We start from the raw sequence: 17,284 nt of genomic DNA on the forward strand, positions 1-17,284 counted from the left end.
AACACTGGAGGAAAACTTCTGCTTCATTCTGTCATGCCTGCGTGGTAAGAATGCTCAATCCTTTTCCAGGGTGGGCAAGGGGATGCATGTAAGGAGGGTACTATAGACTGGCTGTTTCATGCATAGATGAGCCCTGGAAAAGCTTTCTCCTCCCAACTGAGAATATTGGGACAGAAGGCAAAGCACCATGGATCAAACAAAAACAAAAATTTCTCTGCATGTTTACAAAAAAAAAAAAGAAGTAAGTTAGACAAAGCCTCCGAAACTTAAGCTGAAGTCCTACAGTCCTGCCCCTTCTGCTTAGAAGGGAGAGAACTCCTAGAAATGGAAGAGAACTACTCTCTGACAGTGATCATTGAAGTTGGCTGGCCCTGCCTTCTGAGTAAGAAAAGAAACTCCTGCTGCCTCTTGTACTACTTTATGTGAAAGCTGAGTGTGGCATTGCCACTCATGGAGATCTAGGAGAAAGGCTGTGTTAAAAATGTGGCATGCCCTAGCTAAAGTTTATAAGTCCCAAGGTAACTCTAATAAAATATATGTCAATAAAAATTGGAACTGTTTATTGCTGCAGCAGTGTGTACTACTGCCTGACACTGAGTACACTATCCCCTGTCCCCGTGCTTCCATCAGGAGGGAGATTCACAGCCTTCATGGATCAGTGGTGCCCTGTCTTTCCAGGGGCAGCCTTCTCATATGGAATCACTTCATCTGTAGCAGTACGTCCACCCCCTCCATTGATACCTTCAAAGCTGCTGGTAGTAATGATAGCAGCCCACACAGGTCTGCCCTCTTGCACTCCCCTTCTTGCAAGCTGCAGCTCTGCTGGAGACTGAACTACAGGTAGCTGATACATAGCTGAAGAAGAAAGCAAAGGAGAAAAAGATAAAAGAAGAACACAGCTAAAGAGATGCTTGATGGGGAGTAAGAACACCTGGATAATAAATCATTTGCCCTCTCCCTCCAGCACCACTCTAAGTAAATAAAGAATTGGCTGGCCCTGTCCTGTTCATCTCAGTATCAAAAGGACAAAACAAGCACATAACAGCTCTTACAAATGCAAGAGAGGAGAGAAAGGGGAGGGTGCACTACATTTCCTTTCGATAAAAACAGATCCTTATGTGCAGTCAAAACTCAGCTAAACCAGCATTAGCGCCAAGCTCTCATGGCCTTTCCAGGCACTGAAACAATGATAATATTTTGCATTCATCAGACGCACACCTCAAAGCACCATGCAGGAGGCAGAGCAGCCACACAGCTCCTTTCATCACAGGCTGAATGATTATTTGACCTAGTAATTAGATTTTTTATACTTGTCCATCACTTCCCACACAGAGATTTACAGCAAGTAAACATACAATAATAAAATTACCAAAAAATTAAATACATATTTAACAATAAAACATGTTATCACTGGTGCTGTCCAAATGTCTGGGAAAGCAAAACTGCCCTTTCCTGGTGCCAAAATGATAACGAGATTGGATCCAGGCAGGCCTCCCTTGGGAAAACATTCCAGATTTGTTACCATCTTCCCAAAATTTAGGTTTTACACAGAAACGGCCTCCAGGTTACACATAGGGGGGGCACCCATCCTCTAATAAATTCACTCTGGATGCTTTGATCAGCAAGATATTTTGGATAATTGCCCTTTGGTAAGGAGTCCCTATCTTGATGTGAGTTTTGGTTTTGCTTGTCATTCTGTGGAAAGCCCAGAAGCAACAAGTCGGCACTCTTGTGAGCCAATGACACAAGCAAAGAAAACATAGTGCCTCTTTCTTTTTGCAGACATTCACTGGTGGTGTATTTGAGCTGTAAGCTTCAGGTCATCAATTTTCAGACATATCCAACTAAGTCAGTGTGGTACTTCAGAGTTACAGCATAAAACTGAAGGGGACAGAGGGTGCTTCCAGACAGTATTGTGGGATGGGTGCTCTTTATACAAGAAAATATTGTTTGCTGCAGTCACATAATGCAGTTGAGCATCAAAATGCCAGCCTATATCCTGCCCCATTTAATCCAGATTTACCTTTCCAAAAATCATCCAGTAATTTTTTTTTAAAAAAAACCTGTTGCCAACAACTCATTTGATGTATCTGAACAACTCATTTATACTATTAAGCCCCCATCTGAAAACACCCAGAGGGTAAGATGCACCAGCTGTGAGGGGGAAAATAACCAAAGAAACCAGAATGAGTAGCTGCATGTCTCAAAGCTCCATACTTTCCTACCACTTGGAAATATGCCTTTCTTTTTCAGAGTTCAAATTCATTCCTAATCTTGTGCTACCCCAAGATTTTCCAAGAGAAAAGGGTGAACTTTCAGCTCCCAGAGCTTTGCATCCCAACTAGGGCAGGAAATGATGTTGTTTTTCAAACTTGCATATCAAATCAATGATTTGTTTTCATGGTGACATTTACATTTGCATTCTGTGTGAATCTGCCAAACTCTATTTGCAGCAGATATTAATTCTGGCTCTGTTTCAGAACATGGTATCATACCAGACCATACATATTTATGTTCAGGGAACTGCCCCACCCTGGCCTCTTCTTTTCACTGTGTATGGCTAGACCAGGATCCGGCTTACGGACATGAACCATAATCCAACCAGTGTCCTCTCTCAGTTTGCATAACTGTTTATCTGATCACCAGACGATACAAAGGCAAGGGGGCAAACCACTTGGAGGGACAAGGCTGCAGAGTGCAGGAAAAGTCCTGGCTTCTTGGCTTGACATTGCCAAAGACAAACCCAAGATGGGGAAGTCAGAGGAGTCTGTGTAAACACTGCACAGTGCAGAGACAGGGTCAAGGCATGCTGGAATGACTCACTGTTTAAGCAAACATGGCCCAGGCACTGCAAGGGAGAGATCAGCGTGGGGGTGGGAGAAGCTGCTTTTCATCCAGGAGAGAAAGAGAATTCCAAATTTGGAGCAGTTCAATGAGATATTTTGGGAAGACAAACCCATCACCATAATTCACAAGACTGCTTGCACTGCATGCATTAACAGCTAGTTAATATGGATTTAATACACAACTGAGCTGTACAAAGCACTTCGGGAATGGGTGTGGTTACTTAGTTTCTGTTCGAAAAGCAGTCCAAGTCTGAGAGGAGAAGACTGAACAGCTTCAGTTTACATTGTATAATAAATTGCATGGACAAAAATATTATATCAGTGCTGGGACTTGGGTATCGCTTATAAGCAGGGATGGTTTTGCCCTTCTACCTCTGCCTGGCCATCTCTTTACTGCCTTTGTACTTTGCCTGCAACACATGGTGATGTCTTAGATGTGAGAAATTTTAATTAACTCAAAAGTGTTTTTTTTAAAGGTGGGAGGAGTCCCACACTTCTCAAAGGAACAGATTTGGGACCGTTTTTGGGGGGATGCTTGGCACAACAGAAAGTGGGGGGGCACACATTAATGGCTTTTGTAATCTTTCCCTGGACAAGCTTCGTTTGCTGGTTTGCTTTTCTTAAAGATATCTGAGAATCTCCCCAGCAGAATAATCATAATGTCAAAAATGCATTTAATTAAAAGATCTGATGCATGAAATTGTAAGGAACATTTAGTATGTGGAAATACAACAAGATCTGTGTTATCTACAAAGAAATTCACACAACCAAGGTGCAAACCTTAACAGTAACACTTTGCAAGCAAAAACAAACTTAAGGGAGAATGTGTAAATAAAAATAACAATTCTTTATTACAACAAATTATCCTATATGCAAACATGCCAATAATAATTCTGTATTAGGCCAAATCCCATACAGTATATTTTAACATGAGCTAAATGCAATTTGATACGAAGGTTTTCACCATTTTTTATTAAAAACCCTAACTATAAACAGCTCTGTGTTGCTTTTTTTAAAAAAATTAAAGCTAAGAATGTCTAGAATAAATACATGAATAAATAACCCAGCCACGCTTTACACCACTGACGCAGATATTTGTCTCAAAAGACATTTGGTTCACATACATATATGCTATATATAATTATTACTTTATTGTAATAATGAATTTTATTTTTCTTTATGCATTCCTCACCCATACCCAGTTAACTCTGCTTTAAGTTGCATGGAAGGAAGGAACCCAGGAACAATTAAACCCTATTAGCAAACTCTCTCAACTTATCCAACCCTTTGTTACCAGGAAATGTCAGAGACTTGTGTAGTCATAAATAGCACACCTAATCATTTTACACACGTAGAGACATGTAAGACAAGAACCTGTTAGAATTTTCATTTATGACTCTTTCGGGAGGAGAGGGTAGCTCAAAAGAATGAATAATTTAATCATAGTAGTAGTAGTAGTAGTAGTAGTAGTAGTGATATTTTAATACACCCTTCACCATTAGGTCTTCAAATGCAGCCCAATGAAAGCATGTTGCAACAATCCAGTCTGAAAGTTAACCAGAGCGGAGTACGATAGCCAAATCATATCTGTCCAAAAAGACCCATAGGTGGCTAAGAGCTGGAAACAGACACTCATAGCAGCCAAGGTCACCTGAGCCCTCCCTCCAATCACAATGTTGGATCCAGGAGTATCCTAAGTTGTGGGTCTGCTCTTTCCAGAGGGTGGATCCCACCGAGATCAGACCATCTCCCCAACTTCTGCACTCAAGAGGTTGGAGACATATAACACCTCTGTCTTTTCAGAATTCAGCTCCAATGAATTGTCCCACATCCAGCCCATCACAACCTCCAAGCATCTTTCTCCCGATGTATTGCAGTCAAGATACTCACCACAGCTGCTTTTTTTTTTTTTTTTTTAGTAAAAGGAAGTCCTAACCACTGGCTTCCCAAATTCAAGGATCTCTCTGCCACTTGAGTTATTTATTTAATAAATGTATATCCCATGCTTCCTTCCGAAGGAGCCCAGGGCAGCAAACACATCAAGAATGGAACACAATTAAAACTTTCTTTTTAGAAGTTAAGAACAGTTAAAAAGCTTCTACTTCTTACTTGAGGCAAGGGCTCTGTGGCAATCTCTACATTTAAGGAACTCTAGAGTTTTTATGAGACGAAAAATGCACCGGGGGCATTTTTATAGGGGTGAGGAGGATTTCATACAGGAATGCAGAAGTTTCTTTCTGCATGCATATGCCGAACCTTTTATGAGTTGGAAAGAAAGGCTGGATGCCATGACAGTTCTTTGCCATTCCCTTCCTATAGTTCTTCTGATAAGAGTGCATTACACTCTAGCGTCACGCTGCAAATTTTACTAAGATCTTGCCATGACTGGGTAATTCCGGGTCTCTGGCTCCCTTTGAAGTGCAGATTACCCTAGGCTTTGCTGAGAGAAGCCAGACTATTGATTCTTATGGCGTGTGTGTGTGTGTGTGTGTGTGTGTGTGCATGTTTCCTGGTTATAAAAAGACTACAGACTTAATTGGCCTTGCATTTAATCCATCTCCTTAGGCTGCCCAGAAGATCTTGTAAATTCATCACCATGATCCCTTTGGGATTCATCTTAGGGGAAAGGATGTTCTTGAAACCCTATGACAGTGAACTTGAAAAGCCAGGGAATGGAATTCAGATGATTGATCTCCTTGGTTAAGTCCCTCAGAGCATATAACAACAACAAATACAAGTGCAATCTCATTTTCTCTCTCAAAACAATTCACAGTGCAAGCCGTTACATGGACACAGTCAAAAGTAAGTCCCATTGTTGTTAATAAGGCTTACTCCCAGGTCAGTGTGTATAGGCTCACAGCCTTAATCACCCAGTATTTTAAGAGCAATAATTTCACTCCCCACCCCTTTTCCAGAAAGGACTACAGAAAAAAAAACTTAGGGCGCCGGTCACACAAGATGCTGCTTACAATAATCTACGTAGAATTGGCACGATCTCCAAAATAGTCCACACACCAATAACCCTGCCATCACAGTGTCAGTGCTGAAGCATCAGAAAAAAATGTTTTTAAATGTGTTATTAAAGTATTCCTTCCCTCAGCCAGCGCTGCTGCTGCTGCTGCTATTACGACTGCTTTTCCCACAGCCCTTTCAGAAATTTCACTCACAACATCCACAGAGGGAGGCAGCTTGAGTAGCTGTTCATATGATCTGGAGAATGTTAATGAATAAAATGACACGGGCAGAACTGATGCTGGGTTGCCTGGAAATTACTGCTGAATCGGAGCGAGCCTATCAAAGACCACACAAATGGTTTGTTTCTTAGTTTATTCAGAAAAGAATTAAGGCTCCCCACCCCCCTTGAATATCTGGGTAGGAGTTTGCAAACATCAAACTTCTAACCGCAAGAGGAGCTATGCATCTAATGTGATTATTCTGAGTTTAAGCAGAGAAAACACACACACACACACACACACACACACACACACACAATGTACTGAGGAAAATCTGCAAGCAGGAAGAAAGAGTTTTCTGTTAACAGGATATCTCCCACATGGATGCAAAAGGAGTGCTCTGAAGGAGGCAAAAGAAACCAATACCTGCATTCAGCACCAGGATTGCTCATGTACCAGCTAATAAGATTGAACCACATGGATGTGATGGACAAATACAAGGATTTCACAAACAGCGCAGGCCTTTGGACTTTTGCTGCACTCATGAGTCCCTGAGGCAGTTGTCTTCAGATTGCAGACTGAAGCACAAGCTGGTGGCCATTCCTTGCACTGATTTTCACATCTATAAACCACAAGGTGCATATCAAGGAAAAATGACTTCTCCCTTCTCTCTGTTCCTCCTCGTGCCTTTTAATGTTAAAACAGGACTCTGGACTTCACATGCCACCAGAGATAAGATAAATAGCACTGGAGGCATTAAAAAAAAAGTTGGCTTTATATAAAACTGAAAATTATTTTGAGGCCTGCCACTCCCTTGCACAAACACTATGCCTCTCCCCCCTGCTGCAGATCTGGTTTTCCTGCCTCAAAGACTTGCAGAACATTTGCAGAAATGTGTGCATAGCCCCAGGTTGTCATTACAGGCTTTGTACTTGTCATGGAACAGTGATGAAGAGCAGCACATGGTGACAATAGTAGCAAGGAGGACTTGGCCCGCTGAGGGATTGGAACCCACAGAGGAAAAGAGAGGTGGAAAGCCCACTGAGAGTGCCTTGGTCAAGACCCCACCCAAATTGGAGCCAGCACTGACTTGCCACAGTGGTAAGTCTGTCCTCTACAACCTTGCCCTACATCTCCTATGCACAGCCTCTCCACTCTCAAGCATCACCTTCACTGGCACCACATATCCCATGAAGTTCCTCTCTTCCCTTCTGCAAATGGAAGCATTGAGCTGAACCCAGTGATATGATAGCAGTGAGCCAAAGAGAGACCAACTACAGTGGTACCTCGGGTTACAGACGCTTCAGGTTACAGACACTTCAGGTTACAGACTCCGCTAACCCAGAAATAGTACCTTGGGTTAAGAACTTTGCTTCAGGATGAGAACAGAAATAGTGCAGTAGCAGCGCAGCGGCAGCAGGAGGCCCCATTAGCTAAAGTGGTGCTTCAGGTTAAGAACAGTTTCAGGTTAAGAACGGACCTCCAGAACGAATTAAGTTCTTAACCTGACGTACCACTGTATCATGCTACATCATCTGTATCTGAAAGCAGGAATTTTAGAATTTGCCCAGGGCTACTTTGCCGACCAGCAAGTTGCCAACCAAGCTGTACGGAGTAACTGCATGGACACAACATGTGCAGCATTGTTCTGATAATGCAAGGCATTTGGCGCAGATGCCCATGGCAATTTGGGCTCAGGGTGAGATGGTGGCTGAAAAGTCTGGCAGCTTGGGCGATGGGGTTTATTCGCCCCTCCCTTATTATGATTCTGCTTGGCAATCAATGTTGCTGGAGTTCCTTTTCAATTTGTTTTTCATTTTTTGAGAAGAAGAAACCCACTGTGTTCAACAGGAACTCCAGCAACAACAGCTGCAGAGCAGAGCTGGATCTGTTCCCCCTAGATTCAGGGAAGAACATCCAGCATCATGAGTCACTGCAACTGAAGCAGTACGTTCCCTCTCCCCTTGAAACACATTATTAGCACTTCACATCTTAAATCTAAAGACATAATCCACCGCTGTACATCATCACCCCCCTGGATTAACATCCCCACAACCAGCAGAACAATAAAAACCAGAAGGTCTTTAGTTTGTTGCTGGGTCAGCAGCTTAAAAACAGCAACATGAAAACCACCAGGAAGAAGAAATGAAAAGGCGGCAGCCTGTTGAAGTCATGGGTCTGCTTAGTCAATTTTTACTGTTTTCTTCTAGCAGGGGAGGCACTTTAGGAGGATCTCACCAACATGCAATCAACGGCCATAAACTGCAGATGCTTAAATCAAAGTCAGGTATAGTTGTAGCTCAGTGGTACAGCACATGATTTGCATGGAGAGAGTCGCAGGTTCAATATCTGACATCTCCGGGCTGGGCTGGGCATGTCCCCAGTCTGAAACCTTGGAGAGCTGCAGCCAATCAGCATCAACAATGCTGAGCTAGATGGACCAATGGTCTAACTTGGTATAAGGCAGCTTCCTATGTACCCCATGCTATATTTTCATACTGTATTTTTAATTGTTGTGAATTGTCCTTATGGTGAAGGGTTGATAATAGATTGAATACACAATAATATTATTAATAAGAATTCTGTGATTTTTTCCCTTCTGGACCAACATGACTTCCTTTGCTTTTTAATAATAAAACATCAACCTGCATGAACTAAGAGAGATAAAGGCTTGTGTTTTATATTATACACAACGTTCTCAGTGCATATAAATATAGACTGTGTTTAAAGCACGTGTACAGTATGTTCTGCTACTGTGCAGCATCCTAGAATTAAACTTTAAGCACAGTGTGACTCAGCAACCCCACATTACTGTAGCTTTTCACAAAATAGCAGGGCAGCTGGACTCTTTTCAAGAGGGAGGGCCTTTTCCCCTGGGAAAATTCTTTGAAATCACCCTGATGCTTGACACATTTTCGGCACTCCCAGAGTAACATGTTGCAAACATGCCAGAAGAACCCGTGCAGCCACCAAAGAGGAAAAGGAATCTCTTTAGCATAAAGTTTCTGTCTCCTGGATTACACAAAGGTTGCACTTTATGCACACTGCCCTTACTCATTTATGTTCAAACCCATATTATTCCCTGAAGCCATACTAATGCCATTTTAGAGCAGAGAGGAGAAAAGGAAGAAAAGTAATGGAAAGGGAAGACTGTTGGAACAAATCTGAACGCATGCAAGCTGGATGTGAAATCTGACTGCATTCTCCAAAGCTCGTTTCCTATGGCAAGGCAAACTGATCACAATGAAACCGAGAGTTCTAAAAACAGAGCAAGCGCAGAGCACACGATAAACCACTCGCCACATAATGCCAACTGCAGATTCCTGGAGCATCCTTAGCATGTCTGCTGAGAAACAACTAGGCTTTGCTACCATGGAAACGTGCCTTTGCTCATGCCTCCCTCTCTGAGCATCTGCAAAGCAATCACAGCTTCTTCTTCTTTTGCAACTCATGCAAATAGAGCAATCAGGCTGGGCAATTCGCCAGTCAGCTTTCCCCAGAATAGCTGAAATGATCCTGCACAAGGTTGGCACAATCTCATCCTACACTTTTAGTATCAAAAACACAAATCTAAGAGGGATGGTGTTGAAAGTATTTGTCAGGTCTCAACTGGACAAAAGACTGCCCGCCTCCAAAGATGCAGTGGTAAGAATCTTTGAGATATGGTCCCAGTTTCTAAGCTATGGGGCAGAGTGTACAGATCAAAATATATTTCAAGGGGCTTATCCCTGTAAAAAGAAACAATGGAGTATCTGCCTCTGTGGCAAGTGCCCCAAATGTCAGGACAGCACTGTGTCAGGTAACCCATCCCTGCCAGGAGCTTTTCCTACTTCAAGATCTGCAACAAGAAAAAGGTTGCAGCTAGCAAATAACTCACCTGCTCGCTCTACAGCAAGTGCAAATGTCTTTTAAAGTCCCCAATGGCCCTTCTGCCTTGCAGCTCATTCAATTATGAACTCACAGGAAATTGCTGCCTGTAAATTGTCCTTGGAAAAAAAAGTGTCAGGCTCAGCTATTAACTGCAGGGCAGGCCCATTAAATCTGCCACTCACTGAATTGCCTCCTGTAGCTACCCTCTCATTCTGGCACCTGCCAAGGAATTGCAGTCTGTCCAAGCAGCTCAGTGCCTATCTTATATGAGGTTGTTCAATTAATGCTATCGGAATGAGTGTGTGTGTGTGTGTGTGTGTGCATGCGTGTGTGCACACAATGGGACCCCTAGACCATATGGCACAGAAAATCATACATATTAAACCAAAACCTTTCTATCAGTCCTAAAGTCTTTACCGGATTCTTCTGGACCAGCATCTACAACCACTGCAGCAATTAGGCAATGTCCACTGGATCTCAAAATATGGTGTTGGAAATATGGAGTTGAGGCTACAGTCTCAAAGTTAGATCATACCTCCAGAATCAGGGAACAGGAGACGACAAAAACTATCATTCCCAAAAAACGAGTACGACAGTAGAAGTATGAAGTGTACAGTCAATATTCAACTTGGGGCATCAAAAGGACCAGGGAGAGCAAGGTTGAAATCTTGGCTCAGACCTTTGGTCAGTCACCAACCCTCTGATAGGGTTGGGGTCAGGACCATGCACATGCCCTCCTTGAATTCCATGGAGAAAAGATGGAACCAAAATGGGAAACTTAAGAAACAACGTTTTGCAACTGTTGTCAGCCATCTGAATCATTTGGGGAGAAATATTAGAACTCATATTGAGCAAAATAAATAAGCCTTATTAAACAACTGTACACTGCCAATAGGCTACCCTAAAGCACTGGTTCTAACTAGGGACACAGGAAGAATTGGGGGGGGGGTGTCTTTTGAGACAAACTCACCTGTGGTGGGTCATGGAAACACAGGAGGCTACCTTATGCCAAGTCAGACCATGGGTCCATCAAGTGGACTCTCCAGGGCTTCAGTCACGGGTGTCCCCCAGTCGTACCTAGAGGGGCTGAGGATTGAACCTGGGACCTTCTCCATGCATGGCAAAAGCTATGTCCCCTTCATTATGGATCAGATGAGTACCTCCTTGGAATTCACTGTCCCCCATCCCAACTAAGATCTGCACGTTGGTCTAAAAGTAGGCTGCCTTTTACATTTTTCTTTTTAAAAGCTGTCATTAGCTGCTTAGTACAGATTGAAAACAGAGCATGAAAACAGCATGCCATCACTATCAGGGGCATGGTTATGGAAGGGCAGCAATTTCCTGGCGAGGCATGGAGCGGGAATTATGGTTTAACGGTGTGGTTGTTGTTGTTTTTTAAAAAATGCACATTTATGTGAAAATGGGACGGAATGGGGACTGATGCAAGAAGGAAACATTATGGAGCTAGACTGGCCTATCCATTCCATTATTCAACCAGTGGGTTGTAACCCTTTGCAGGGGAGCGGGGTCAGAACAAAAGTCATTTGCGCACCAGGCCAAAGTTTATATTTACACGGAAACACATTTTAATAGCAAAGCAAAGTTCATTTTTACAGGGTTCGTTAATGAGACACTTGTGCTTGCTTGGCATCAGATCATTTCTTTATGTTGGTTTGAATTAAAGGAACACTCAGCAGCTTGTAGTTCCCTGCATTCTTTCTCCTTTCATTCTGTTTGCAATATCTGGTTTGGATCGTTTTAATCCATTACAGTTGCACAATAAATAAAAGCACCCAAAAGAGGGATGGGGTGGAGGTGAGGAGGCAATTGCCACACATAAGAAATATGGAGGAAAAGCTTTACACAGCCCCTTCCTTTGTTTAACCATCTCCTTCCTACTAGAGTTCTATCAAGGAAGTGGCCAAAAGCATCTTTATCTTCTTACTCAGCAGAACTTACTGGCTTCCCAGGAAAACAGTGCAACCAGCACATGGAACAGTAGTTCACTAGTATTCCCAACAGCTCCCTTTTCTGGCTTCAGTTCCAGTAGTATTGTGTTTTTTTCTGCCATTAGTTGCTAAGGGCAGATAGTGAACACTGTGCTTAGTAAAGATTGCAGTTTCTTAACAGAAAGGGATGTATTCTGCTTGGCTCAACTGGAGATGGGGGGATGACAGGGGAGCAAGTTTGATTATTTGCTGTGCGTCTTTATGAGCATCTGCAGCAGAGGCTCTGCTAAGGATTTTATTTATTTATTTATTTATTTATTTATTTATTTCATTAAATTTCTATACTGCTTGTTTTAAAAAACAATACAATACACACACCCTGAAAGCGGCTGGGAGAGATTGGGGACTTTCCCTCTGAGTGTATTATTGTCCAGGATTTGCCTGCTGCTAAAGGAGTGATTGCAGTGATTAATGATGAAAACGTGGGAATATGAAATCATTCTGTCAGCATAAAGAATTTATGAGAATTGTCCAAAATACCTGCACAGCTTTGAAATCTTAGGCTATTAAGGTTAAGGTAAAGGTAAAGGGACCCCTGACCGTTAGGTCCAGTCGCGGACAACTCTGGGGTTGTGGCGCTCATCTCGCTTTATTGGCTGAGGGAGCTGGCGTTTGTCTGCAGACAGTTTCCGGGTCATGTGGCGAGCATGACTAAGTCGCTTCTGGCAAACCAGGGCAGCGCACGGAAACAGCGTTTACCTTCCTGCCGGAGCAGTACCTATTTATCTACTTGCACTTTGACATGCTTTCAAACTGCTAGGTGGGCAAGAGCTGGGACCGAGCAACGGGAGCTCACCCCATCGTGGGGATTCGAACCGCTGAAATACAACCCCCTGAAATACAGGAATCTAGGTCATACATGACAAATGACTATCCAATCTCTGCTTTAAAACATCCAAGGAAAGAGAGTCCACCACCTCTCGAGGGAGTCTGTTCCACTGCCAAACAGCTCCTTCTGGGCTCTCCTGTGACTTGGAAATGGGCCTGTAGGACTGCTTCCCACCCCACAATCATTATCAGAAAATGAGCAGGCGGGGGGGGGGCAGTGGAGAGCTTTCTCGCCTGCACTTTCCCACAGGGCAATGAGACAGCTCCCTTGCAAGCGATTAAGCAATCAGGCTGTGACAGACCCACAGGCAAGACAGCAACAGAGCCATTATGCCAGTGCTATTCCCCAGCATCTATCTGAGAAGGAAAGGCCCACAATTGGGGTTACCAATGTCCTTTATTTGAAGGGAGTGCCCCTTAATTCAGAACACAGCAAAGCCACAGACCATACCAGCAGTGCCCTTGGTTTATAAGATCACACCCCCGTAGAAGTATTATACACATATTGATAAAGAAATACGATGAATTTATTTTTTTTAAAGGTAGCCCTTATAGTTTTGAAGTGTTGATTTGGCAGGCTTTATCATATAAAACTCCCAGTGGATGCCTCCCTGCGGCACTCCCACCCACACGGAGCATGGGCTGTGCATTATAATAGCAGGGCTTCCTTATCTGGCCACTTGGGAGAGGGGGAGAGAAAAGGAGAGACGCCCACACACAGCAAAGACTGACACTGCCCGCTAGGCTGGCTCCCACGTCACCTGCTAAGCTTTGCGGTTTTGTCACCAGAGCCCTCAAACAGCTGGGGTTTCGCTTGCTTCAAGCTGTCGTGCAACAAGCCAAACACCCTCCTTTATATTGGGACAAAATCAAACACCAGGAGTTATTTATTTTCTCTTGCACTGAAACAGGAAACCTCCAATATGCTAGGATTCTGGCACTTGGCCAAGCTTGGGAGGTGAAAGACAAGGAGGAAGGAAAGAGAGAGGGGGATAGATTTTTATGGGACAGAATATAGGGAGAAGCAGAGGGAAAACATGCCAGAACAGTTTGTGTAAGGTTGATTTTGAGAGGGGGGAAACACATTCACGGAAGCCTGAAATCCAAATGCCTCCACCTGTGCATAATGTAGCCTGACAGTGGCACCCGTTCTAACATTTGCACAGCTCTAACACTGGCCCACCCATCTATGTTTATCACTGGATCATTTCAGTGTCAAGCAGTGACTTGCATGTATCACCACAAATCTATCACACAGTATTTCCCTTGGACGCAATGCTTTTTCAACACAGCCTGTCCACATATTCATCCACCTGTCATCAAGTGCTGAGAAGTCAAATAGTATACCTGTGTGAGCAAACCACCAAGCCTAATGTAAGCTCAAATTCTTATGTTATAGGGCCTGATTAATCAGGATTACTAGTGCCCTCATTTTCTATCAGGAATCCTTTGGAAAAGAAATGGGTCCAGCATTTTAACCAGCTCGCCAACAGTACTTCACTTGAAGCCAAAATTAAATGACACTATGGTTTAAACCTGAGTGCACAGAGTTCTGGTGCAGGTTGCTGAAATCTCAGGTGCCTTCCTGGATGCTAAGCCATGGTCTGGACTCTAGAGCTTAGTATTACATGAAACCCAGGCTCATGGTCCCGTCCCCCCTGCCGCCCACCAACAAACCACAAGCACTAAGCCATTAACAAATCTTGGTTACTTATTGTTCATGGTTTGATTGAAGAAAAACAAATCACGAGCCTGGGTCGAGATGCATGCTACACCAGACCATGGCTTATTTCCCAGCATGCAATAGGCAACAACAGGAGCAGAGAAGGAACTAAGTGCTCACATGCATGTGCTGCATTTAAACCAGAGTTTAATTTAACTAAGGGCTAAAGTGATGTGAGAATCAGGTCAATGTGTAAAGGATATGTCTTCAACACCTAGCATGGATGGGGGAAACTTCACTTGCTTAAACTTGCATATATCTGGTTGTTGTTGGGGGACCAAAATTAAGACCAAAAAAAAAAGTTGGCAATCCTAAACTGAGGCTACTTTTTACCTGATAAGAAACAATCTTTTTATTTACTCATATGGATTCTGCTACCCCAGCCCCACAGTATCTTGCTCCGCTCAGATCCATCGTGTTAGCAGTAAGCTCCATCATTTTAATACTCCAGTAATAGCAATGTTAAGAGGCCTCACAGATGGGCTTGGGGCTTGTCATGATTACACATCTGCAGACCAGAGCTGTGGAATTAACAAGGACTCTGTAGTGTAGCTTTCCATGACAAGCGAGTATTTTTAGGCCCAGGTCTACACCCCTTCCCCTCAATGGAGCTCTGGGACTTTTAAAATCCTTCCAATGATAAATGGAAAACGCATGACATAATATCTCACTCTGTGAATTTCCATCCCTCTCAGGCAGCAGGGGGTGAGAAGCCAAGAGAAAACAAGGCAAAACGCCCTTCATTTCCAAACAACCTAACAATTCAGGGTATAATATTCAAACTAACAAGAATACAACAATGGGGCAACCAATGTCACATTTACAAATTCACAGAAAACAAGGAGTGCAATGACCCTTTTGTGGTATTGTACACATCAAGACTTAGCATAACTTCACTTATCAGTGCTCCCAAGCTGCAATCAACACATCAAACACCCAGGAGGTCTCTGGTGACCTTGGGCATGTTTTAGAAATAACCACTTAAGCATGTAACTCTAGATTTCTAAAAGAAGTTAATTTTCCAGATCCATTCTGGATTGGTCAGGTAGCCATGGTATTATTATTGTTTCTGAGCTATCCAACAAGCCACTCCAGCCTGGAACCCAACTCAGTTTCTGTCATTATACTGGGTGAAAAAGGACACATCCCTCTTTTGTGTTTGCTTATCTCAGACCCTAGTGTGGGCCAGTTTTACCCAGGTTAAAAAGGTAAAGGGACACCGACACCTGAGCAGCAAACGGAAACAGCATTTACCTTCTCACTTGAGCGGTACCTATTAATCTACTTGCACTTTTTGGGGCGTGCTTTCTTAAAAAGATATGTAAATTAAAGTGTCCTTGGTGGGATGCCAGGCCCAACTCACCAAAAAATATGAGAGATAAATAAATGACAGGTTCAGATCTTTGAGGTTCTCTCCATAAAAAAATAATGAGAGTGGCATACTGATAAGCCATGGTGTAGAAAAACATTATTAAAGAGCTTAGCTTTGCATTGCTGGGAAAGGATTTCTATAAGGTTCTGGGTTGTTATTGTTGCTGCTGCTTTTCAGATGTAGCTTGTGTTCTATTAACATGGGGCAAGTTGCATGGAAAAGTTACAATCGGTGTGTGCGTATACAGTACTTCCTTACAGCAAGCTCTATGTGGATGCAGCTGCCAGATCACAACCTGGAGATCCTACCTTCAAAAGTTATGAGGCAGCATAAGAGGATGCAACTGTATCACCTCCCTTCTCATTCTTTCACCCTGCTCCATTGTACATTCTCCTCCATAATACTCTTAAGAAGTAGGAATAGGTAGGTTGGCGGTGCAGAGGGAAGAACTGATAAAACAGTGGGCTGGAGTTGCAGTGTCTGCTCTTCTTCCATCTCAGAATTTTGAAGGTAAAGGCAAGACCACCAACTTATGATTTAGCAGCCCTACATGTTCGTGTATCAGGGACGCGGGTGGCGCTGTGGGTAAAACCTCAGTGCCTAGGACTTGCCGATCGCATGGTCGGCGGTTCGAATCCCCGCAGCGGGGTGCACTCCCGTCGTTCGGTCCCAGCGCCTGCCAACCTAGCAGTTCGAAAGCACCCCTAAGTGCAAGTAGATAAATAGGGCCGCTTACCAGCAGGAAGGTAAACGGCATTCCGTGTGCTGTGCTGGCTTGCCAGATGCAGCTTGTCACGCTGGCCACGTGACCCCGGAAGTGTCTCCGGACAGCGCTGGCTCCTGGCCTCTAGAGTGAGATGAGCGCACAACCCTAGAGTCTGTCAAGACTGGCCCGTACGGGCAGGGGTACCTTTACCTTTACCTTTACATGTTCGTGCTGCACTGGCTGGTTTCACGTCAGTAGAAAATACATGACTTTCAGTTAAAAAGAAGAAGTTGCTGCTGCTTGATCAGTTCTACGCTTTAGAACAAAGTGAAGAAATATTCCCAAGAAAGCAGAGCAACCCATTCGGCGCTGCTTATCAAGGGCAGCTCTGTGTGCAGCAACAGAGCTAGCTAGTGGGAAATCAAGTCTTAAAACACTGTACAGAAGTCAATCTCATTTCAAGTAAAGTGTTTAGGGTCGGAATAGGGTGGTGGTGACTGGAAACATTCTATCAGTTCAATGGACTCCCTGCAGCTGGATGAATTGGCAGAAACACAACAAGCAAGATCATCATATTGAGCAAGACCTTTCCCATCAAGAGGTAGTTATTAGTCAAATTCTATGCTCTTTCCTTATCTGATTCCCTGTCTGGAAAATATGCTTTAAAGAGGTATATCCAGAGCTATTGTGTATACCAGACATCTGTTACTGACTTGCATGTGAAACAGCTGCGTTGAAACGAGAGGTAACAAATCCA

The 17,284-nt window shown here is 43.5% G+C and overlaps 1 protein-coding gene across 8 annotated transcripts in view; it reads right to left on the reverse strand.

Annotated features, from left to right (window-relative positions):
* The window catches only part of NAV1 (neuron navigator 1), a 279,830-nt gene that overhangs the window by 91,421 nt on the left and 171,125 nt on the right, over positions 1-17,284 (reverse strand). The gene's annotated exons all lie outside the window — the stretch shown is intronic.

Source organism: Podarcis vaucheri (genome assembly GCF_965113315.1).
Source record: "Podarcis vaucheri genome assembly, chromosome: 6".
NCBI lineage: Eukaryota > Metazoa > Chordata > Lepidosauria > Squamata > Lacertidae > Podarcis > Podarcis vaucheri.